The sequence below is a fragment of the Pristiophorus japonicus genome, unplaced genomic scaffold, assembly GCF_044704955.1.
Source record: "Pristiophorus japonicus isolate sPriJap1 unplaced genomic scaffold, sPriJap1.hap1 HAP1_SCAFFOLD_258, whole genome shotgun sequence".
Lineage (NCBI taxonomy): Eukaryota > Metazoa > Chordata > Chondrichthyes > Pristiophoridae > Pristiophorus > Pristiophorus japonicus.
In genome coordinates this window covers 567172-591235 of record NW_027252318.1, presented here as the reverse complement: position 1 = coordinate 591235, position 24064 = coordinate 567172, and the positions used below count along the sequence as shown (strand labels likewise).

The window sequence follows — 24064 nt, the reverse complement described above, 5'->3', positions numbered from 1 at the left end:
AATATTTATAATTAAAGTCCTTGCTAATTGACAGTGAATTTACATACTGAGATAATTTTGAGTAGGCCCCAATGAGATTTGAACCCACGACCCTTGGTTTACTGGACTATTGCTCTAACCCCTGAGCTATGGAGCCACCTGTTTTGGGAAAGACAGGGGAAGGAGCAGGAAAGAGAGGGGAAGGGAAAAGAGAGAGTGGAAGGAGTGAGAGAGAGGGGGAGGAGAAAGAGAGGGAGGGGAAGGGGATAGAGAGGGGGGAAGAGGAGAGAGGGAGCAGGGGAGAGAGGGGTGAATGTGCCAGAGGGGGAGGGGGAGAGTCTGATGGGAAAGGGGAGAGCGAGAGCGAGGGAAGGAGAGAAAGGGAGGTGGGAGAGGGCGAGAAGAGTGGAGACAGGGGAGTGGAGGGAGAGAGTGGGGGAGAAAAGGAAAAGGGAGAGGGGAAGGAGTGAGTGACAGTGGAAGGGGAGAGAGAGAGGGGAAGGGGAGAGAATGGGGGAAGAGGAGAGAGAGGGGGAAGGGAAGAGAGGAGAGGGGGAAAGGGGAGAGATACCGAGGGAAGGGGAGAGGGTGGAGGTTGAAGGGAGGAAAGGGAGAGGAGAGAGAGTGAGCGAAGGAGAGAGAGAGGGAGGAAGGGAGAGAGAGGTGGAAGGGGAGAGAGAAAGGGGGTGGAGAGAGAGAGAAAGAGAGGAGGAAATGGACAAAGGAGAGAGAGAGAATAAGAACATAAGAATTAGGAACAGGAGTAGGCCATCTAGCCCCTCGAGCCTGCTCCGCCATTCAACAATATTTCATGCAATTCACATAACTGGTCTTGTTAATACTGAACCAGCTAAAATCTTATCATTTTATTTTGCAATGTCATCAGGTTTCTGCTGTGATTGGCCAGATTAAGTGTGCACAATGCTGCACCCAATTCAATGACTGGATCAATGTGGTGAGACTCCAATTGGCTAGCAATCTTTGACAGAAGGCAGCAAAATGTTGGGAGAGACCAATACAAATGAGAAAAGAACCAGGATCAACGACACTCCTCACAAAATGTTGGTCACCAGTTCCATTAAAAGAACAGAAATGGATGTTAATTGTTTGATATAATCCTAGCTTTGAATCAGACTTTTCAATGTGAGTTAATATCATGAAGTTCTTTAAGTAAATATAAAACCTTGCAAATTAAAAAAAAATTATTAGCGAGTCAGTGGAGGTTGAAAATTTGACATCACACGAGAAGCCAATAATATAACTATTAAAAATGGTGTTTTCTTGCTGAATGTTTGAGAGAGAGGAAGAGGGGGAAGGGGAAGGGAAAAGAGACAGAACTTGTCAGGATGGGGAAAGTTGGAGAAGAGAAAAGGACAACCTTTTGTTCCAGGGTCAGTCTCGGAGCTGTTTAATATTTATAATTAAAGTCCTTGTTAATTGACGATAAACTAAAACACTGAGCTAATTTTGAGTAGGCACAAGTTAGATTTGAACTCACAACCGCTGGTTTATTAGACCAGTGCTCTAACCCCTGGGCTATGGAGCCACTTGCCCTGATACAGCCAGTGGAAGGAGCAGAAAGAGAGGGGAAGGGAAAAGAGCGAGTGGAAGGAGTGAGAGAGAGGGGGAAAATTAAAGAGAGAGGGAAGGGCAGCGAATGGGGAAGGAGTGAGAGAGAGGGAGAAGTGAAGAGAGTGGGGAAGGAGGAGACAGGGAGGAAGAGAGAGGGGAAGGGGAGAGACAGAGGGGGAGAGGAAAGAGGGGGGAAGGGGAGAGAGTGTGTGGAGGGAGAGAGTGGATGGAGTGAGAGAGTGAAGGGGAGAGAGAGGGGAAGGAGTGTGGAGTGAATGAAAGTGGAGATGGAAGTGGAGAGCAAGAGAGGGGGAAGGGGGAATGAATGAGAGACGGGGAAAGCGAGATAGCGGGAAAAAGATGTAGAACGGGCGAGAGAGAGAGTGTTATTCCAGGGTCGGTCTCGGAGCTGTTTAACATCTTTGTTAAATGATAGCGAATTTAAATACAGAATTAACTTTGTGTAGGCCGCATTGATATTTGATCTTACAACCGTTGGTTCACCAAACCACTGCTTTAACCCCTGGGCTATGGAGCCAGCTGCTCTGAAAATGACAGGGAAGGAGCAGGAAAGAGAGGGGAAGGGAAAAGAGAGAGTGGAAGGGGTGAGAGAGAGGGGGAAGGGGAGAGAGAGGGAGAGGAACGGAAGAGAGTGGTGAAGGAGTGAGAGGGAGAGGGAAGGGTAGATGAGGAGAAAGAGAGGGGGGAGAGAGAGAGGGATGGGGAAAGAGAGGTTAAGGGAAGAGAGGGGGAAGGAGTGAGAAAGAGGAGAGAGCAGAAGGGGAGTGAGACAGGAGGAGGGGAGAGAAGTGAAGGGGAAGGGAAGAGAGGGGAAGGAGTGAGAGAGGGGGGGAGGGGTGACAGAGAGGGGAAGGGGAGGGAGAGAGGTGGGGAGAGAGAAGGGAAGGAGTAGGAAAGAGGGAAGAGAGAGGGGAAGGGGAAAGGGAGAGAGATGGGGAAGGGAAGGAGAGAGAGAGGGAGAAGGGAAAAATCTGAAAGGAAAGGGAAAAGAGAGTGAGAGGAGGGAGGGAAGAGAGGGGGAAGAGAGTAGGGAAGGAGTGAGAAAGGGAGAGAGAGTGGGGGAAGGGGAGAGAGCGGGGTAGGATCTGAAAGGAAAGGGAAAAAAGAGAGAGTGGAAGGAGTGAGAGAGGGGGGGAAGGGGAAAGAGAGGGAGGGGAAGGGGAAGGGGAGAGAGAGGTGGGGGGTGGGGAAAGGGGAGAGAAAGGGAGAAAGGGAGAGAGGGGGGAATGGGCCAGAGGGGGAGGGGGAGTCTGATGGGAAAGGGGAAAGTGAGAGCGAGGGAAGGAGATAAAGGGAGGAGGGAGGAGGGAGGGGGGCGAGAAGAGTGAGGGGAGGGGAGGGAGAGAGTGGGGGAGAACATTATGCGGGAGAGGGGATGGAGTGAGCGACAGTGGAAGGGGAAAGAGGGGGAAGGGGAGAGAGAGAGGGAAGGGGAAAGAGGGGGAAGGGGAGAGAGAGAGGGAAGGGGAGAGGGTGAAGGGTGAAGGGGAGCCAGGGGGAAGGAGAGAGAGAGAGGGGGGGAAGGAAGAGAGGAAGGAAGGAGAGAGAAAGAGAGAGAGAGGGGAGAAAATGGGTAGAGGAGAGAGAGGGAACAGTAAATAGAGGAAGATGTGTGAGAGAGGGGGAAGGAGAAAGTGTGGGGAAGGGCAGAGAGTGGGGAAGGGGAGAGAGTGGAATGAGTGAGAAAAGTAGCGGGGAAAACGAGAGAGCGGGAACGAGTAAAAAGAGGCAGATTGTGTAGTGATGGGGAAAGTAGGGAGAGAGGGAAAGGGTGGATCAGGGGACGATCGGGGAGAGAGACAAGAACAGGAAAGCCTTTTGATCTCGGGTCAGTCTCTGAGCTGTTTCATATTTGTAATTAAAGCCCTTGTTAATTGACATAAATTTAAACACTGAGCTAATTTTGTGAAGGCCCCAGTGAGATTTGAAACCACGACCCTTGGCTTACAAGACCAGTGCTCTAACCCCTGAGCTATGGAGCCACCTACGCTGAAAACAACAGGGGAAGGAGCAGGAAAGAGAGGGGAAGGGAAAAAAGAGAGTGGAAGGAGTTCGAGAGAGCAGGGAAAGCGGGGAGGGTGAGTAGAGAGGGAGAAGGGGAGAGAGGGGGAATGAGCCAGACGGGGAGGGGGAGAGTCTGATGGGAAAGGGGAGAGCGAGAGCGAGGGAAGGAGAGAAAGGGAGGTGGGAGGGGGGCGAGACGAGGGGAGGAGAGGGAGAGAATGGGGGAGAAAATTAAAAGGGAGAGGGGAAGGCGTGTCTGACAGTGGAAGGGGAGAGAGAGAGAGAGGGGGAAGAGGAGAGAGAGAGGGAAGGGGAGAGGAAGGGGAAGGGGAGAGAGAGGGGAAAGGGAAGAGATACCGAGGGAAGTGGAGAGAGACAGGGTGAGGGGAGAGAGTGTGAGCGAAGGGAAGACAGACAGGGTGAAGGGGAGAGAGAGTGAGGGAAACATAGAAACATAGAAACATAGAAAATAGGTGCAGGAGTAGGCCATTCGGCCCTTCGAGCCTGCACCGCCATTCAATGAATTCATGGCTGAACATACAACTTCAGGACCCCATTCCTGCTTTCTCGCCATACCCCTTGATCCCCCTAGTAGTAAGGACTACATCTAACTCATTTTTGAATATATTTAGTGAATTGGCCTCAACAACTTTCTGTGGTAGAGAATTCCACAGGTTCAACACTCTCTGGGTGAAGAAGTTTCTCCTCATCTCCGTCCTAAATGGCTTACCCCTTATCCTTCGACTGGGAACCCTGGTTCTGGACTTACCCAACATCGAGAACATTCTTCCTGCATCTAACATGTCCAGTTCCATCAGAATTTTAAATATTTCTATCAGATCTCCTCTCATTCTTCTGAACTCCAGTGAATACAAGCCCAGTTGATCCAGTCGTTCTTGATAGATCAGTCCTGCCATCCCGGGAATCAGTCTGTTGAACCTTCGCTGCACTCCCTCAATAGCAAGAATGTCCTTCTTCATATTAGGAGACGAAAACTGTACACAATACTCCAGGGGAGAGAGACAGGGGGAAGGGGTCAGATAGGGGAAGGAGAGAGAGAGAGGGGGAAGGGGAGAGAGAGAGGGGAAGGAGAGAGAGAGAGAAGAAAATGGGTAGAGGAGAGAGAGGGAACAGGTGAGACAGAGGAAGATGTGTGAGCGAGGGGGAAGGGGAAAGAGTGGGAAGGGAACGGGAGAGAGTGAGGAAGGAGAGAGAATGGGGAGGGGAGAGAGTGGGAGGGAAGAGAGAGAGGGGGTGGGGAGAGAGATTGGATGGAGTGAGAGAGGGAAGGTGAGACAGGGAGGAAGAAAGTGGGGAATGGGAGAGAGAAGGAGGGGAAGGTGAGCAAGAGGGGAAGGAGTGAGAGAGAGGAGAGAGGAAAAGAGAGGGGGAAGGTGCGAGCGGGAAGGCCGGAGTGAGAGGAGAAGGGGAAAAGAGAGGGGAAGGGGAGGGAGCGGGAAGGGAGGAGAGGGGAATGAGTGAGGGACAGGGAAAGCGATAAAGGGAGAGAGGGCTAAAAAGATGTAGAATGGGGAAAGGCAGAGAGAGATTTGGATGGAGAGAAAGTGTAACAGAGATGAGAAGAGGAGAGGGGAGGCATGTTGTTCCAGGGTCGGTCTCGGAGCTGTTTAATATTTATAATTAAAGCTCTTGTTAATTGTCAGTGAATTTAAATATTGAGCTAATTTTGAGTAGGCCCCAGTGAGATTTGAACTCAACCCCTGAGCTATGGAGCCACCTGTTTTAGGAAAGACAAGGGAAGGAGCAGGAAAGAGAGGGGAAGGGAAAAGAGAAAGTGGAATGAGTGAGAGAGAGAGGGAAGGGGAGAGAGAGGGAGGGGAAGGGAGACAGCGAGGAAGAGAGGGAGGTGGGGAAAGAGAGGGAGAGGAGAGAGAATGTGGAAGGGTGGGGGGGGAGAGGGGGGAAGGAGTGGGAGAGAGGGGAGGGGAGAGATTGGATGGGGAGAGAAATGGGAAGGAGTGAGAGAGAGGGGAGAAAGGGGAGATGGGAGGAATAGAAAGGGGAAAAGGAGAGAGAGGTTAAGAGGAGAGAGGGGGAAGGAGTGAGAGAGAGAGGGGGAGGACAGAGAGGGGAAGGGGAGAGAGTGAAAGAGAGGGAAGGGGAGACAGCGAGGAAGAGAGTGAGGTGGGGAAAGAGAGGGAGGGGATGGAGAGAGAGAGAGTGTGTGGAAGGGTGGGAGAGAGAAGGGAAGGAGTGGGAGAGAAGGTTGGAAGGGGAGACTGGGAGAAAGAGAGAGGGGAAGGGGAGAGAGGCGGAAGGAGTGAGAGTGAGAGAGAGGGGGAGGGGAGAGAGAGGGGGAAAACCTGAAAGGAAAGGAAAAAGAGAAAGACAGGAGGGAGGGAAAAGGGGAAAGGGAGAGAGTGGAAGGAGTGACAGAGAGGGGGGAAAGGGGAGCGAGAGGCAGGGGAAGGGAAGAGAGTGGGGAAGGGAAGAGAGAGGGGAGGGAGGGAGAAGGCAGGGAGAGTGGAATGAGGGGAAGACGGGGAGAGTGAGAGAGGGAAGGGGAGAGAGAAGGAGCCGGGTAGAGAGAGGGGAAGGGGAGTGTGAGGGGAAGGGAGAGAGAGGGGGAAGGATAAAGAGTGAGGGAAGAGAGGGGGAATTAGAAAGAGGTTGTGGTGAGGGAGGAGGATGGGGGAGAGGGGAATGAGGGAGAGACGGGGAAAGCGAGATTGTGGGAAAGGGAGAGAGGGGTAAAAAGATGTAGAATGGGTTGTGAGGGGAAGGGAGAGAGAGATTTGGAAGGGGAGAGAGAGTGTAAGAGAGACGAGAAGAGGAGAGGGGGAAGGGTGTGAGGGGAGCCTGTTGTTCCAGGGTTAGTCTCAGAGCTGTTTAATATTTATAATTAAAGCCCTGGTTCATTGACGGTGAATTTAAATACTGAGCTAATTTTGAGTCGACCCCAATGAGATTTGAACCCACAATCCCTGGAGACAGGGAGAAAGTGAGAGGGGAAAAGGAGAGAGAGAGGCGGGGAGGGGAAAGAGAGGGAGGGAGGGGGAGAGAGTGGCAAAGGAGTGAGAGAGAAGGGAATGGGAGAGAGGGGGAAGGGAGCAGAAGGGGCGAGAGGGGGGATGGGCTGGAGGTGGATTGGAGAGTCTGATGGGAATGGGGAGAGAGAGGGGTGGAAGGAGAGAAAGGGAGGAGGGAGGAGGTGAGAAGAGTGGAGAGAGGGGAAGGAGTGAGCGACAGTGGACAAAGAGAGAGAGGGGGAGAGAGAGGGGGAAGGGGAGAGAGATGGGGAAGCGGAGAGAGGGATGGAAGGGGAGAGAGAAAGGGAAGGGGAGAGAGGGGGGAAGGGGTGAGAGATAGTGAGAGGAAGGTGAGAGCGAGGGGAAGGAGTGAGAGAGACGGAAGGGGAGAGAGAGGGGAAGGAGTGAGAGAGAGGGGACAAGGGGAAAGAGAGAGGGGAAGGGGAGAGAGAGAGGAAGGGTAGAGAGAGGGGAAGGGGAGAGAGTGGGGAAGGAGTGAGAGAGACGGAAGGGGAGACAGCGAGGAAAAGAAGGAGGAGGGCAAAGAGAGGAAGGGGATGGAGAGCGAGGGTGTGGAAGGGATGGAGAGAGAGTAGAAAGAGTGGGAGAGAGGGGCAGGGGAGAGAGCGGAAGGGGAGAGAAAGGGAACCACAGGAAGGGGAAGGGGAGAGAGAGGGGAAGGAGTGAGAGAGAGGGGACAAGGGGAAAGAGAGAGGGGAAGGTGTGAGAGAGAGAGGGGAAGGGGAGCGAGAGGGGGAGGGGAGAGAGCGGAAGGAGTGAGATAGAGGGGGAAGGGGAAGGGGATGGGGAGATTGGGTGGAAGAGAGAGCGGCAGGGGAGAGAGAGGGAGGACAGGAAAAGAAAGGTTAAGGGGAGAGAGAGAGAGGAGGATAACCTGAAAGGTAAGGGCAAAGATAGAGATAGGAGGGAGGGAAACGAGTGGGAGAAATGAGAGACGAGTATTTAAATACTAACATTAGGCCCCAGTGAGATTTGAACTCACGACCCACTGCTCTAAGCCCTGAGCGATGGAGCCACCTGCTCTGGGAAAAACGGGAAGGAGCAGGAAAGAGAGGGGAAGGGAAAAGAGAGAGCAGAAGGAGTGAGAAAGGGGGGGAAGGGGAAAGAGAGAGGGGGAGGAGTGAGAGAGGGGAGGGGGAGAGAGAGAGAGGGGTGAGGGGAGACAGCGAGGAAGAGAGGGAGGTCGGGAAAGAGAGGGAGAGGATGGAGAGAGTGAGGGGAAGGAGTGAGTGAGGGAAGGAGAGAGGGGAATGAGTGAGAGATGGGGAAAGCAAGATAGTGGGAAAGTGAGAGAGGGGTAAAAAGATGTAGAGCGGGTCATGATGGGTGTTATATATGTAAATCTGTAAATACCTTGTGTAACCACCAGAGGGCTCATCCCCTGAAGTCCCAAGGTATCCCACAATCCCTTGGGTGCACCTGTACTTAAGGAGGCCTCACAGGCTGTAGAGGCACTCTGGAGACCTGTAATAAAAGACTAAGGTCACACTTTGCTTTGAGCCCGCAGTATCTGGTCAGACTCTTTATTCATACACAACAACTGGCGACGAGATACTGATGACAAAACCAACGATGCAGAGAACAGTGGGCATCCTGGAGAAATTTTCAGAGGGAGATGATTGGGAAACCTTCGTGGAGCGACTCGACCAATACTTCGTGGCCAACGAGATGGAAGGAGAAACGAACGCTGCCAAACGAAGGGCGATTCTCCTCACCGTTTGCAGGGCACCAACGTATGGCCTCATGGAAAACCTGCTTGCTCCAGCGAAACCCACAGAGAAATCGTACGATGAGTTGTGCACACTGGTCCGGGAGCATGGGAACCCGAAGGAAAGCGTTCTGATGGCGAGGTATCGGTTCTACACGTACAAGAGGTCTGAAGGCCAGGAAGTGGCAAGCTATGTCACCGAGCTAAGGGGCCTTGCAGGACATTGCAAATTTTGAAGGACATTTGGAGCACATGCTCAAGGACTTCTTTGTACTTGGCATTGGCCACGAAACTGTACTTCGCAAACTTTTGACTGTAGAGACCCCAACCTTGAGTAAGGCCATAGCGATAGCCCATGCATTTATTGCCACCAGTGACAATACTAAGCAAATCTCTCAGCACACAAGTGCTGCTACAAGTACTGTGAACAAAGTGATGTTGTTTTATTAACCTTTTATGATGGGGAGAGAGTGAGTGGGGGGGGGGGGGGAGGGAAAGGAGAGGGGAAGGGGAGAGAGAGAGAGAGAGAGGGAGAAGGGGGCAGTCTGAAAGGAAAGGGAAAAGTGAGACTGAAAGTGAAAAGGCAGAGGTGGAAGAGAGTGCCAAAAATGAAAGATGCATATTTAATTACTAAATTAATTTTAAGTCGGCCCCAGTGAGATTTGAACTCACGACTCCTAGTTTGCGAAACCAGTGCTCTAACCACTGAGCTATGGAGCTACCTGCTTTAAGGAAGCCCGGGGAAAGTGCAGGAAAGAGAGGGGAAGGGGGACAGGGAGGCAGAGAGAGGGGAAGGGGAGAGTGAGAGTGGAAGGAGTGAGAGAGAGGAGGAGGAACGGGAAAGAGTGGTGAAGGAGTGAGAGAGAGAGGGAAGGGGAGACAGGGAGGGGAAGGGGAGAGAGAGAGGTGGGGAGAATGTAGAAGGTGGGGAGAGAGATGGGAAGGAGTAGGAAAGTGGGAAGAGAAAGGGGAAGGGGAAAGAGAGGGAGGGGAGGGGCGAGAGATGGGGAAGGGAAAGGGAGGGAGAAGGGAAGAATCTGAAAGGAAAGGGAAAGGAGAGTGAGAGGAGGGAGAGAGAGGAAGGGGAAAGAGATGTCAAGGGGGAGAGAGGGGGAAGGGGTGAGAGAGAGGGGGAGGGCAGAGAGAGGGGGAGAACCTGAAAGGAAAGGGAAAAAAGAGAGACAGGAGATGGGTATTTAAATACTAAATTAGGCCTTAGTGAGATTTGAATTTACGATCTCTGGTTTACTCGACCAGTGCTTGAACTCCTGAGCTATGAAGCCACCTACGCTGAAAAAACAGGGGAAAGAGCAGGAAAGAGCAGGAAAGAGCAGGAAAGAGCAGGAAAGAGAGTGGAAGGGAAAAGAGAGAGTGGAAGGAGTGAGAGAGAGGGGGAGGAGAAAGAAAGAAAGAGAGGGAGGGGAAGGAGGAGAGAGAGGGGGGAAGAGGAGAGAGTGGGGAGAGAGTGGATAGGGGGGAGAGTGGGTTGAGAGGGGAAGAGAGAGGGGAAGGAGAGAGAATGGGAAAGGGGAGAGAGAGGGGAAGGGGAGAGAGAGGGCAATGAGTGATGAACAGAGATGAGGAAAGTGAGAGAGCGGGAACGAGTAAAAAGAGGCAGAATGTGTAGTGATGGGGAAAGCAGGGAGAGAGGGAAAGGAGAGAGAGACAAGAATAGGGAAACCTTTTCTTCTAGGGTCGGTCTTGGAGCTGTTTATTATTTATAATCAAAGCCTTTGTTAATTGACAGAGAATTTAAACACTGAGTAAAGTTTGAGGAGGCCCCCCTGAAAGCTGAAGACACAACCCCAGGTTTACTAAACCAGTGCTCTAACCCCTGAGCTACAGAGCCACCTACTTTGGGAAAAAAACAGGGGAAGGAGCAGGAAAGCGAGGGGAAGGGAAAAGAGAGATTGGAAGGGGAGAGAGAGGGGGAAGGTGGGACAGGGAGGAAGAGAGAGGGGAAGGGGAGAGACTGAGGGGGAAAGGAAAGAGGGGGGAAGGGGAGAGAGTGTGTGGAAGGGAGGGAGAGAGTGGATGGAGTGAGAGAGGGAAGAGGAGTGGTTAGAGGACAGAGGGGTTGGGGAGAGAAGTAAGATAGACGAGGAAGGAGAGAGAGGGGAAGGACTGGGGAGAGAATGAATGTAGAGAGGGAAGGGGAGAGAGAGAGGGGAAGGAGTGGGGAGAGAATGAAAGTAGAGAGGGAAGGGGAGAGCAAGAGAGGGGAAGGGAAGAGAGAAAGGGAAGGAGAGAGGGTGAGGCAAGGCAAGGGGAAGAGGCAGAGGTGAATGAGTGAGAGATGGGGAAAGCGAGATAGCGGGAAAGTGAGAGAGGGGTAAAAAGATGTAAAACGTGTCATGATGGGGAAGGGAGAGAGAGATTTGGAAAGGGAGAGAGAGTGTAAGAGAGACGAGAAGAGGAGAGGGGGAAGGATGTGAGGGGAGCCTGTAGTTCCAATGTCGAGCTGTTTAATATTTATAATTAAACCCCTTGTTAACTGATAGTGAATTTAAATACTGAGCTAATTTTGAGTAGGCCCCAGTGAGATTTGAACTCACGACCCCTGAAGATAGGGAGAAAGAGAGAGGGGAAGGGGAGAGAGAGAGGCGGGGAGGGGAGGTGGAGAGAGGGGGGAAGTGGAGAGGGGGGAAGGGAGAGAGTGGGGAAGAGGGGAGATAGAGTTGGGAAGGGGCGAGAGTGGGGAAGATGAGAGAGGGGTGAGAGAGTGGGTAGAGAGTGGGGAGGGAGAACGGAAGAGAGGGGGGAATGGGCCAGAGGGGGAAGTGGAGAGTCTGATGGGAATGGGGAGAGCGAGGACGAGGGAAGGAGAGAAAGGGAGGAAGGAGTGGGCGTAAAAAGTGGAGACAGGGGAGGGGAGAGAGAGAGTGGGGAAGAAAATGAAAAGGGAGAGGGGAAGGAGTGAGTGACAGTGGTCGGAGAGAGAGGGGAAAGGGGAGAGAGAGGGGGAAGGGGAGAGAGAGGGAGAGGGGGATGGGGAGGGAGAGAGGGGGAAGGGGAGCGAGAGGGAGGGGAAGGAGAGGGAGAGGGAGGAGGAAATGAGTGGAAAAGAGAGAGGGAACGGATGAGAAATTGAAAGATGTGAGAGAGGGGGGGAATGGGAAAGAGAGTGGGGAAGGGGAGAGAGAGGGGGAAGGGGAGAGAGAGCAGAATGAGTGATAAAGAGAAACGGGGAGAGCGAGAGAGCGGGAAAGAGTAAAAAAAGGCAGAATGTGAAGTGATGGAGAAAGCAGGGAGAGAGGTAGAAGGGGAAAGGATGGGTAAGGCGGCGAAAGGAGATCAGGAGAGTTTTTTGATCTCGGGATGGTCTCGCAGCTGTTTAATATTTATAATTTAAATACTGAGCTAATTTTGAGTAGACCCCAGTGATATTTGTATTTACGACCTCTTGTTTACCAGATCAGTGCTCTAACCCCTGAGCTATGGAGTCACCTGCCCTGGGAAATACAGGGGAAGGAGCAGGAAAGAGAGGGGAAGAGAAAAGAGAGAGTGGAAGGAGTGACAGAGAGGGGGAAGGGGAGAGAGAGGGGAAGGGGAGAGAGACAGGCGGGTAGGGGAAAGATAGCGAGGGAGGGGGAGAGAGTGGTGAAGGAGTGAGAGAGCGGCGAAGGAGTGAGAGAGCGGTGAATGGGAGAGAGGGGGAAGGGAGAGAGGGGTAGGAGTGAGAGAGAGTATAACGAGTGTTGAAGAGCGGGAAGGGGAGTGGGGGTAAGGGGAGAGAGGGGAAAGGGGAGAGAGTGGGGGAGGGGAGAGCGTGGGGAGGGAGAAAGGGAGAGAGTGGGGAATGGGCCAGTGGGGGAGGGAGAGAGTCTGATGGGAATGGGGAGAGCGAGAGCGAGGGAAGGAGAGAAAGGGAGGAGGGAGGGAGTGAGGGAGGGTGACAGGGGAGGAGAGAGAATGGCGGAGAAAATGAAAAGGGAGAGGGGAAGGAGTGACCAACAGTGGACGGAGAGAGGGGGTAAGGGGAGAGAGAGGGTGGAGGGGAGAGAGAGAGGGAAGCAGAGAGAGGGAGGGGGAAGGGAGAGGGGGAAGGGGAGAGAGGGAGGGGGAAGCGGAAGGGGAGAGAGAGGGAAGCAGAGAGAGAGTGGGGAAGAGGAGAGAGAGGGGAATGAGTGATAAAGAGAAACGGGGAAAGTGAGAGAGCGGGAAAGAGTAAAAAGAGGCAGAATGTGCAGTGATGGGTAAAGCAGGGAGAGAGGGAGAAGGGGAAAGGACGGCTAAGGGGGCAAAATGAGAACAGGAGAGTCTTCTGTTCCAGGGTCGGTCTCAGAGCTGTTTAATATTTATAATTAAAGTCTTTGTTAATTGATGGTGAATTTAAATACTGAACTAATTTTGAGTATGCCCCAGTGAAATTTGAACTCATGACTCCTGGTTTACAAGACCAGTGCTCTAACGCCTGAGCTATGGAGCCACCTGCTTTGGGAAAAATAGGGGAAGGAGCAGGAAAGAGAGGGGAAGAGAAAAGAGAGAGTGGAAGGAGTGAGAGAGAGGGGGAAAGGGAGAGAGAGAGAGGGGAAGGGGAGATTTAGAGGGGGGAATGGGCCAGAGGGGGAGGGGGCGAGTCTGATGGGAAAGGGGAGAGCGAGAGCGAGGGGAGAAGATAAAGGGAGGAGGGAGAGGGCGAGAAGAGTGGAGACAGGGGAGGGGAGAGAGAGTGGGGGGGAAGGGGAGGGAGAGAGGGAAGGGGAGAGAAATGGGGAAGAGGAAGGGGAGAGAGAGGGGGGAGGGGAGAGAGATGGGAGGAAGGGGAGACAGCGGGGAAGGAGAGAGATAGCGAGGGAAGGAGAGAGGGAGAAGGGGGAAGGTGCGAAAGCGAAGGGGGAAGGAGAGAGAGAGTGGGAAGGGGAGAGAGAGAAGGGGGAAGGTGCGAGAGCGACGGGGGAAGGAGAGAGAGAGAGGGAAGGGGAGAAAATGAAAAGGGAGAGAGGAAGGAGTGAGCGAAAGTGGAAGGGGAGAGAGAGGGGGAAAGGGAGAGAGAGAGGGGGGAAGGGGAGGGAGAGAGGGAAGGGGAGAGAAATGGGGAAGGGGAAGGGGAGAGAGAGGGGGGGAGGGAGATGGGGGAAGTGGAGACAGCGGGGAAGGAGAGAGATAACGAGGGAAGGGGAGAGGGAGAAGGGGGAAGGTGCGCGTGCGATGGGGGAAGGAGAGAGAGAGAGGGAAGGGAACAAGAGAGTGAGGGAATGGTGGAAGAGGAGCGAGAGGGGATGGGGAGAGAGGGGGAAGGAGAGAGAGGGGAAGGGGAGAGAGAGGAGGAATTGGGTAGAGGAGAGAAAGGGAATGGGTGAGAGAGAGTGGGGAAGGGGAGAGAGTGGGGAAGGGGAGAGAGGGGATGAGTGATAAAGAGAAACGGGGAAAGCGAGAGAGCGTAAAAAGAGGCAGAATGTGCAGTGATGGGGAAAGCAAGAAGAGAGGGAGGAAGGAGAGTTTTCTTTCAGGGTTGGTCTCAGAGCTGTTTTATATTTATAACTTTTGCGAACTAACAGTGAATTTAAATACTGAGCTAATTTTGAGAAGGGCTCAGTGAGACTTGAACTCATGACACTTGGGTTACTAGACCAGTGCTCTAACCCCTGAGCTATCGAGCCACCTGCTATGGGACACACAGGTGAAGGAGCAGGAAAGAAAAAGAGAGGGAGGAGAAGGGGAGAATCTGATGGGAAAGGAGAGAGCGAGAGCGAGGGAAGGAGAGAAAGGGCGAGAAGAGTGGAGAGAGAGGAAGGGGAGAAGGGGAGACATGGAGGAAGAGAGTGGATGTTGTTGCATGGTCAGTCTTGGAGCTGTTTAATATTTAGAATTAAAACTCTTGTTAATTGACAGTGAATTTTGAGTCGGCCCCAGTAAGATTTGAACATACAACCAATGGTTTATAAGTTTACTGTTCTAACCCCTGAGCTACTAAGCCGCATTTGCAGATGACAACAGGGAAAGGAGTAGGAAAGAGAGCGGAAGGGAATAGAGGGAACGGAAGGAGTGAGAGCGAGAAGGGGAAGGGGAAAGAGAGACAGGGGGATGGGGAGAGAAAGGGGGAGGGGAGAGAGAGAAGGGGAGAGAGGGTGGAGAGAGTGGGTAGGGGAGAGAGGGGGGAAGGTGAGAGGGTGAGGCGAGGGAGAAGGGAGAGAGTGAGAGAGGGGAATGAGTGAGAGACGGGCAAAGCGAGATAGTGGGAAAGTGAGATGGGGTAAAAAGATGTAGAGCGGGTCATGATGGGTGTTATATATGTAAATCTGTAAATACCTTGTGTAACCACCAGAGGGCTCATCCCCTGAAGTCCCAAGGGATCCCACAATCCCTTGGGAGCACCTGTACTTAAGGAGGCCTCACAGGCTGCAGAGGCACTCTGGAGACCTGTAATAAAAGACTAAGGTCACACTTTGCTTTGAGCCCGCAGTATCTGGTCAGACTCTTAATTCATATACAACAACTGGCGACGAGATACAGATGACGAACACAACGATGCAGAGAACAGTGGGCATCCTGGAGAAATTTTCGGAGGGAGATGATTGGGAAACCTTCGTGGAACGACTCGACCAATACTTCGTGGCCAACGAGATGGAAGGAGAAACGAACGCTGCCAAACGAAGGGCGATTCTCCTCACCGTTTGCAGGGCACCAACGTATGGCCTCATAAAAAACCTGCTTGCTTCAGCAAAACCCACAGAGAAATCATACGATGAGTAGTGCACACTGGTCCGGGAGCATGGAACCCGAAGGAAAGCGTTCTGATGGCGAGGTACCGGTTCTACACGTACAAGAGGTCTGAAGGCCAGGAAGTGGCAAGTATGTCACCGAGCTAAGGGGCCTTGCAGGACATTGCAAATTTTGAAGGACATTTGGAGCACATGCTCAAGGACTTCTATATACTTCGCAAACTTTTGCCTGTCGAGACCCCAACCTTGAGTAAGGCCATAGCGATAGCCCAGGCGTTTATTGCCACCAGTGACAATACTAAGCAAATCTCTCAGCACACAAGTGCTGTTGTTTTATAAACCTTTTATGATGGGGGTAGAGAGTCAAGGAGAAGGGGAGAGAGAGAAGGGGGAGTTTGAAAGGAAAGGGAAAAGGCAGAAGAGAGTGATGCATATTTAAATACTAAACTAATTTGAAGTAAGCCCCAGTGAGATTTGAACTCATGACCGCTGGTTTACAAGACCAGAGCTCTAATCCCTGAGCTATGGAGCCACCTGCTTCAATAATGACAGTGGAAGGAACAGAAGAGAGGGGAAGGGGAGACAGGGCAGAAGTGAGAGGGGAAGGGGAGAGCGAGAGTGGAAGGAGTGAGAGAGAGTGGAAGGGGCGAGAGAGGGAGAGAAACGGGAGAGAGTGGTGAAGGAGTGAGAGAGAGGGGGAAGGATAGATCAGGAGAAAGAGAGAGGGGCAGCGGAGAAAGAGAGTAACGGGGAAAGAGAGGTTAAGGGAAGAGAGAGGGAAGGAGTGAGAAAGAGTGAAGAAGAGGACATAGCAGAAGGGGAGTGAGACAGGGGGAGGGGAGAGAAGTGAAGGGGAAGGGAAGAGAGGGGAAGGAGTGAGGGAGAGAGAGAAGGGGAGACAGGGAGGGGAAGGGGAGAGAGGGAGGTGGGGAGAATGTAGAAGGGGGAGAGAGAAGGGAAGGAGTAGGAAAGAGGGAAGGGGAAAGAGAGGGAGGGGAAGGGGAGAGAGATAGGGAAGGGAAAGAGAGGGAGAAGGGAAGAATCTGAAAGGAAAGGGAAAGGAGAGAGGGAAGAGAGAGTGAGAGAGAGGAGGGGAAGGGGAGAGAAAGGGAGGAAGGGGAAAGAGATGTTGAGGGGAGAGAGGGGGAAGGAGTGAGAGGGAGGGCAGAGAGGGTGAGGTGAGTGAGGGGGAAAGGGAGAGAGAGGGGAATGAGTGAGAGACGGGGAAAAGATGTAGAATGGGGAAGGGAGAGAGAACCTGTTGTTCCAAGGTCAGTCTCAGAGCTGTTTAATATTTATAATTAAAGCCCTTGTTAATTGATGGTGAATTTAGATACTGAGCTAATTTTGAGTAGGCCGCAGTGATATTTGAACTCACAATCCCTGGTTTACTAGACCAGTGCTCTAACCCCTGAGCTATGGAGCCACCTGCTTTTGGAAAATCAGGGGAAGGAGCAGGAAAGAGAGGGGAAGGGAAAAGAGAGAGTGGAAGGAGTGAGAGAGAGAGGGAAGGGGAAAGAGAGACAGGGGGATGGGGAGAGAAAGGGGGAGGGGAGAGAGAGAAGGGGAGAGATGGTGGAGAGAGTGGGTAGGGGAGAGATGGAAAGGGGGGAAGTTGAGAGGGTGAGGCGAGGGAGACGGGAGAGAGTGAGAGAGGGGAATGAGTGAGAGACGGGGAAAGCAAGATGTTGGGAAAGGGAGAGAGGGGTAAAAAGATGTCGAACAGGTCATGATGGGTGTTATATATGTAAACCTGTAAATACTTTGTGTAACCACCAGAGGGCTCATCCCCTGGAGTCCCAAGGGTTCCCACAATCCCTTGGGAACACCTGTACTTCAGGAGGCCTCACAAGCTGGAGAGGCACTCTGGAGACCTGTAATAAAAGACTAAGGTCAACTTTGCTTTGAGCCCGCAGTATCTGGTCAGACTCCTTATTCATACACAACAACTGGCGACGAGATACTGATGAACCCAAAGATGCAGAGAACAGTGGGCATCCTGGAGAAATTTTCAGAGGGAGATGATTGGGAAACCTTCGTGGGGCGACTCGACCAATACTTCGTGGCCAACCCCTGAGCTATGGAGCCACCTGCTATAAAGAAGCCAGGGGGAGGAGCAGGAAAGAGAGGGGAAGTGAGACAAGGAGGCAGAGAGAGGGGAAGGGGAGAGCGAGAGTGGAAGGAGTGAGAGGGGGTGAAGGGGAGGGAGATAGAGAAGGGGAGAGAGAGGGGTGAGGGGAGAGAGATGGGGGGAAGGAGAAAGAGCGGGGGAAGGAGAGAGATAGTGAGGGAAGGGGAGAGGGAGAAGGGGAAGGTGCGAGAGCGAAGGGGGAAAGAGAGAGGGACAGGGGGAAGGGGAGAGAGAGAGAGGGAAGGGGAGAGAGAGTGTGTAAATGGGTGGAGGAAAGAGGGAATGGGTGAGAGAGAGGAAGATGTGAGAGAGAGAGGGGGAAAGGGAAAGAGAGGGAAGGGAACGGCAGAGAGTGGGGAAGGGGAGAGAGTGGGGAAGGGGAGAGAGAGGGGAATGAGTGATAAAGAGAAACGGGGAAAGCGAGAGAGCGGGAATGAGTAAAAAGAGGCAGAATGTGTAGTGATGGGGAAAGCAGGGAGAGAGGGACAAAAGGAGAAAGTTTTCTTTTAGGGTGAGTCTCAGAGCTTTTTTATATTTTTAGCCTTTGTTAATTGACGGTGAATTTTAATACTGAGCTAATTTTGAGTAGGGCTCTGCTGGGATGTTGAACCCGTGACCTCTGGTTTAATAGACCAGTGCTGTAACCCTTGAGCTATGAACCCACCTGCTCTACAACAGAGCAGGAAAGAGTGGAGAAGGGAAAAGAGAGAGTGGCAGGGGAGAGAGAGAGGGGGAAGGGGAGAGAGTGAGGAAGGAGTGAGAGAGGGGGGGAGGGGGAGAGAGGGAGGAAGAGAGAGTGGAAGGGGAGGAGAGCGGGGGAAGGGGAGAGAGAGAGGGGAAGGGGAGAGAGTGGGGAAGGAGTGAGAGAGAGGGGAAAAGGGAGACAGGGAGGAAGAGAGAGGGGAAGGGGAGAGACAGACGGGGAGAGGAAAGAGGGGGGAAGGGGAGAGAGTGTGTGGAAGGGAGGGAGAGAGTGGATGGAGTGAGAGAGGCAAGGGGAGAGAGGGGGAAGGAGTGGTTAGCGGACAGAGGGGTTGGGGAGAGAAGTAAGATAGACGAGGAAGGAGGGAGAGGGGAAGGAGTGGGGAGCGAATAAAAGTAGAGAGGGAAGGGGAGAGCAAGAGAGGGGAAGGGGAGAGAGAGGGGAATGGGAGTGAGGGGGAAGGAGAGAGGGTGAGGCGATCGAGTGGAAAGGGGGCAGAGGGGAATGAGTGAAAGACAGGGTAAAAAGATGTAGAACGGGTCGTGATGGGGAAGGCAGAGAGGGCTTTGGAAGGGGAGAGAGAGTGCAAGAGAGACGAGCCTGTTGTTGCATGGTCAGTCTTGGACCTGTTAAATATTTATAATTAAAGCCCTTGTTAATTGACGGTAAATTTAAATACTGAGCTAATTTTGAGTAGGCCCCAGTAAGATTGGAGCTCACAACCAATGGTTTATAAGTCTAGTGCTCTAACTCAGAACTACTAAGCCACATTTACAGTAGCTGACAGGGAAAGGAGTAGGAAAGAGAGGTGAAGGGAAAAGAGAGAGTTGAGGGAGTGAGAGAGAGAGAGGGAAGGGGAGAGAGAGGGGGAAGGAGAGAGAGAGGGAAGGGAAAAAAGAGACAGGGGGATGGGGAGAAAAAGGGGGAGGGGAGAGAGAGAAGGGGAGAGAGGGTGGAGAGAGTGGGTAGGAGAGAGAGGGAGAGGGGGAAGGTGAAAGGGTGAGGCGAGGGAGACGGGAGAGAGTGAGAGAGGGGAATGAGTGAGAGACGGGGAAAGCAAGATAGTGGGAAAGGGAGAGAGGGGTAAAAAGATATAGAATGGGTCATGATGGGTGTTATATATGTAAACCTGTAAATACTTTATGTAACCACCAGAGGGCTCATCACCTGGAGTCCCAAGGGATCCAACAGTCCCTTGGGAGCACCTGTACTTAAGGAGGCCTCACAGGCTGGAGAGGCACTCTGGAGACCTGTAATAAAAGACTAAGGTCACACTTTGCTTTGGGCCCGCAGTATCTGGTCAGAATCTTTATTCATACATAACAACTGGCGACGAGATACAGATGACATACCCAACGATGCAGAGAACAGTGGGCATCCTGGAGAAATTTTCGGCGGGAGATGATTGGGAAACCTTCGTGGAGCGACTTGACCAATACTTCGTGGCCAACGAGATGGAAGGAGAAATGAACACTGCCAAACGAAGGACGATTCTCCTCACCGTTTGCAGGGCACCAACGTATGGCCTCATGAAAAACCTGCTTGCTCCAGCGAAATCCACAGAGAAATCGTACGATGAGTTGTGCACACTGGTCCGGGAGCATCGGAACCCGAAGGAAAGCGTTCTGATGGTGAGGTATTGGTTCTACACGTACAAGAGGTCTGAAGGCCAGGAAGTGACAACCTATGTCGCTGAGCTAAGGGGCCTTGCAGGACATTGCAAATTTTGAGCACATGCTCAAGGACTTATTTGTACTTGGCATTGGGCACGAAACTGTACTTCGCAAACTTTTGACTGCAGAGACCCCAACCTTGAGTAAGGCCATAGCGATAGCCCAGGCGTTTATTGCTACCAGTGACAATACGAAGCAAATCTCTCAGCACACAAGTGCTGCGAACAAGGTGATGTTGTTTTATTAACCTTTTATGATGGGGGGAGAGGGAGAGGGAGAGTGGAGGAGGAGGAGGAGGAGGGAGGCAAGGAAAGAGAGAGTGAGCGAGAGAGAGAAGGGGGCAGTCTGAAAGGAAAGGGAAAAGTGAGAAGGCAGAAGAGAATGCCAGAAATGAGAGATGCATATTTAAATACCAAACTAATTTTGGGTAGGCACCAGTGAGATTAGAATTCACGACCCCAGTTCTCTAACCCCTGAGCTATGGAGTCACCTGCTTTAGTGAAGCCAGGGGAAGGTGCAGGAAAGAGAGGGGAAGGGGCGACAGGGAGGCAGAGAGAGGGGAAGGGGAGAGCGAGAGTGGAAGGAGTGAGAGAGAGGAGAAGGGGAGAGAGATATGGAGGAATGGGAAAGAGTGGTGAAGGAGTGAGAGAGAGAGGGAAGGGTAGATTGGGAGAAAGAGAGAGGGGCAGGGGAGAGAGAGGGACGGGGAAAGAGAGGTGAAGGGAAGAGAGGGGGAAGGAGTGAGAAAGAGTGAAGAAGAAGAGAGAGGACAGGGGGAGGGGAGAGAAGTGAAGGGGAAGGGAAGAGAAGGGAAGGAGTAGGAGAGAGGAAGGGGAAGGGGAGAGAGATGGGGTACGGAAAGAGAGGGGAAGGGTAGAGAGATGGAGAAGGGAAGAATCTGAAAGGAAAGGGAAAGGAGAGAGAGAGGAGGGAGGGAAGAGAGAGTGAGAGAGAGGAGGGAAAGGTGAGAGAGTGGGGAAGGTGAGAGAGTGGGGAAGGTGAGAGAGTGGGTAAGGGGAGAGAGTGGGGAAGGGGAGAATCTGAAAGGAAAGGGAAAGGAGAGAGAGAGGAGGGAGGGAAGAGAGAGTGAGAGAGAGTGAGAGAGAGGAGGGAAAGGTGAGAGAGTGGGGAAGGTGAGAGAGTGGGGAAGGTGAGAGAGTGGGGAAGGTGAGAGAGTGGGTAAGGGGAGAGAGTGGGGAAGGGGAGAGAGTGGGGAAGGGGAGAGAGAGTGGGGAAGAGGAGAGAGTGGGGAAGGTGAGAGAGTGGGTAAGGGGAGAGAGTGGGTGAGTGGGGAAGGGGGGAGAGAGTGGGGAAGGGGGGAGAGGAGAGAGAGGAGAAGGGGAGAGAGAGGGGAAGGGGAGAGAGTGGGGAAGGGGAGAGAGAGTGGGGAAGAGGAGAGAAGGGGAGAGAGGGGAGAGAGTGGGGAAGGGGAGAGAGTGGGGAAGGAAAGAGAGGGGAAGGGAAGAGAGAGGGGAATGAGTGAGAAATGTAGCGAGGAAAACGAGAGAGCGGGAACGAGTAAAAAGAGGCAGAATATGTAATGATGGGGAAAGCAGGGAGAGAGGGAAAGGGACAAGAACAGGGAAACCTTTTGTTCCAGGGTCAGTCTCTGAGCTGTCTAATATTTATAATTAAATCCCTTGTTAAATGACGGTGAATTTAAATACTGAGCTAATTTTGTGTAAGTCTCACTGAGATTTGAACCCACGACCCCTGGTTTAGAGGACCAGTGCACTAACCCCTGAGGTATGGAGCCACCTGTTTTGGGAAAGACAGGGGAATGAGCAGGAAAGATAGGGGAAGGGAAAAGAGAGAGTGGAAGGAGTGAGAGAGAGGGGGAAGGGAAGAGGGAGAGAGAGGGGAAGGGAGACAGCGAGGAAGAGAGGGAGCTGGGGAAAGAGAGGGAGGGGATGCAGAGAGAGAGAGTGTGTGGAATGGTGGGGAGAGAGAAGGGAAGGAGTGGGAGAGAAGGGAGGAAGGGGAGAGAGAGGGGGAAGGGGAGAGAGTGGGGAAGGGGAGAGAGAGGGGGAAGGGGAGAGCGTGAGGGGAGGGAGGGGGAAGGCAGGGAGAGGGGAATGAGTGACAGACGGGGAGAGTGAGAGAGGGAAGGGAAGAGAGAGGGAGCCGAGTCGAGAGAGGGGAAGGGGAGTGTGAGGGGAAGGGAGAGAGAGGGGGAAGAATAGAGAATGAGGGGAGAGAGGGGGAATTAGAAAGAGGGTGTGGTGAGGGAGGGGGAAAGGGGGGAGAGGGGAATGAGTGATAGACGGGAAAGCGAGATAGTGGGAAAGGGAGAGGGGGGTAAAAAGATGTAGAATGGGGCGTGATGGGGAAGGGAGAGAGAGATTTGGAAGGCGAGAGAGAGTGTAAGAGAGACGAGAAGATAAGAGGGGGAAGGGTGTGAGGGGAGCCTGTTGTTCCAGGGTCGGTCTCAGAGCTGTTTAATATTTATAATTAAAGCCCTTGTTAATTGACGGTGAATTTAAATACTGAGCTAATTTTGAGCAGGCCCCAGTGAGATTTGAACCCACGACCCCTGGAGACAGGGAAGAAGAGAGAGGGGAAGGGGAGAGAGAGAGGCAGAGAGGGGAAAGAGAGGGAGGGGATGGGGAGAGAGTGGCGAAGGAGTGAGAGAGCGACGAAGGAGTGAGAGAGCGGTGAATGGGAGAGAGGGAGAAGGGAGAGAGGGGGGAGCAGAAAGGGAGAGAGGTGGGAATGGGCAAGAGGGGGAGGGGGAGAGTCTGATGGGAAAGGGGAGAGTGAGAGCGAGGGAAGGAGAGAAATGGAGGTGGGAGGGGGGTGAGAAGAGTGGAGACAGCCGAGGGGAAGGAGAGAGTGGGGGAGAAAATGAAAAGGGAGAGGGGAAGGAGTGAGTGACAGTGGAAGGGGAGAGAGAGGGGGAAGGGGAGATAGTGGGGGAATGGGAGAGAGAGGGGGAAGGGGAGAGAGGGAGGGGGAAGGGAGAGAGTGGGGGAAGGGGAGAGAGTGAGGGGGAAGGGGAGAGAGAGGTGGAAGGAGAGAGAGAGGAAAGGGGAGAGAGGGAGGGGGAAGGGGAGAAGGGGAGAGAGAGGGAGGGGAACGGGAGAGAGAGGGGAAGGGAAGAGAATGGGGAAGGGGAGAGAGTGGGGAAGGGATGAGGGGAATGAGTGATAAAGAGAAACAGGGAAAGCGAGAGAGCGGTAAAGAGTAAAAAGTGGCAGAATGTGCAGTGATGGGGAAAGCAGGATGGCTGGGTCAGGGGGCGAAAGGCAAGAACAGGAGAGACTTTTGTTTTCGGATCGGTCTGAGAGCTGTTTAATATTTATAATTAAAGTCCTTGTTTATTGACAGGGAATTTTGAGTAGGCCCCAGTGAGATTTGAACCCACAACTCCTGGTTTACGAGACCAGTGCTCTAACCCCTGAGCTATGGAGCCAACTGCTTTGAGAAAGATAGGGGAAGGAGCAGGAAAGGGAGGGGAAGGGAGAAGAGAGAGTGAAAGGAGTGAGAGAGAGGGGAAGGGGAGACAGCGAGGAAGAGAGGGAGGCGGGGAAAGAGAGGGAGGGGATGGAGAGAGAGAGAATGTGGAAGGGTGGGGAGAGAGGGGAAGGAGTGGGAGAGAGGGGGAGGGGAGAGAGTGGGTGGGGAGAGAGTGGGGAATGAGTGAGAGAGAAGAAAGGAAGGGGAGACTGGAAGAAAGAGAAAGGGGAAGGGGAGAGAGAGGTTAAGAGGAGAGAGGGGGAAGGAGTGAGAGAGAGAGGGGGAGGGCAGAGAGGGGAAGGGGATAGAATGAGAGAGAGGGAAGGGGAGACAGCGAGGAAAAGGGTGAGGTGGGGAAAGAGAGGGAGGGGATGGAGAGAGATAGAGTGTGTGGAAGGGTGGGGAGAGAGAAGGGAAGGAGTGGGAGAGAAGGGAGGAAGGGGAGACTGGGAGAAAGAGAGAGGGGAAGGGGAGAGAGAGGTTAGAGGGGGAAGGAGTGAGAGGGGGAGGGGAGAGAGAGAGGGAAAACCTGAAAGGAAAGGGAAAAGAGAAAGACAGGAGGGAGGGAAAAGGGAAAAGGGGAAAGAGAGAGAGTGGAAGGAGTGAGCGAGAGGGGGAAAGGGGAACAAGAAGCAGGGGAAGGGGAGAGAGTGGGGAAGGGAAGAGAGAGGGGAGGGAGGGAGAAGGCGGTGAGAGGTGAATGAGGGGAAGACGGGGAGAGTGAGAGAGGGAAGGGGAGAGTGAAGGAGCCGGGTAGAGAGAAGGGAAGGGGAGTGTGAGGGGAAGGGAGAGAGAGGGGGAAGGATAGAGAGTAAGGGGAGAGAGGGGGAATGAGAAAGAGGGTGTGGTGAGGGAGGGGGAAGGGGGAGAGGGGAATGAGGGAGAGACAGGGAAAGCGAGATAGCGGGAAAAAGATTTAGAACGGGTCGTGATGGGGAAGGGAGATAGAGTGTAAGAGAGATGAGCCTGTTGTTCCAGAGTCGGTCTGAGAGCTGTTTCATACTTATAATTAAATCCTTTGTTAATTAACAGCAAATTTAAATACTGAGCTAATTTTGAGTCGGCCCCAGTAAGATTTGAACCCATGCCCACGGGTTTAAAAGACCAGTGCTCTAACCCCTGAGCTATGGAGCCACCTACT

General features: G+C 52.9%; 2 protein-coding genes, 5 non-coding genes and 1 pseudogene across 7 annotated transcripts in view; 2 read left to right on the top strand and 6 right to left on the bottom strand.

Annotated features, from left to right (window-relative positions):
• Nucleotides 1–24064, top strand: part of LOC139247122 (nuclear factor 7, ovary-like) — a 640289-nt gene that overhangs the window by 158227 nt on the left and 457998 nt on the right. The gene's annotated exons all lie outside the window — the stretch shown is intronic.
• LOC139247112 (zinc finger protein 432-like) overlaps nt 1–24064 on the top strand; it is a 521915-nt pseudogene that overhangs the window by 177062 nt on the left and 320789 nt on the right.
• Nucleotides 1–24064, bottom strand: part of LOC139247117 (zinc finger protein 432-like) — a 420986-nt gene that overhangs the window by 133690 nt on the left and 263232 nt on the right. The gene's annotated exons all lie outside the window — the stretch shown is intronic.
• trnat-ugu (transfer RNA threonine (anticodon UGU)) lies at nt 3482–3554 on the bottom strand. Its single transcript has one exon. It is a non-coding gene; the product is annotated as a tRNA-Thr (tRNA).
• Nucleotides 8943–9015, bottom strand: trnaa-cgc (transfer RNA alanine (anticodon CGC)). Its single transcript has one exon. It is a non-coding gene; the product is annotated as a tRNA-Ala (tRNA).
• trnat-ugu (transfer RNA threonine (anticodon UGU)) lies at nt 15420–15492 on the bottom strand. The gene has a single exon. It is a non-coding gene; the product is annotated as a tRNA-Thr (tRNA).
• trnat-cgu (transfer RNA threonine (anticodon CGU)) lies at nt 22807–22879 on the bottom strand. The gene has a single exon. It is a non-coding gene; the product is annotated as a tRNA-Thr (tRNA).
• On the bottom strand, nt 23985–24057 carry trnak-uuu (transfer RNA lysine (anticodon UUU)). Its single transcript has one exon. It is a non-coding gene; the product is annotated as a tRNA-Lys (tRNA).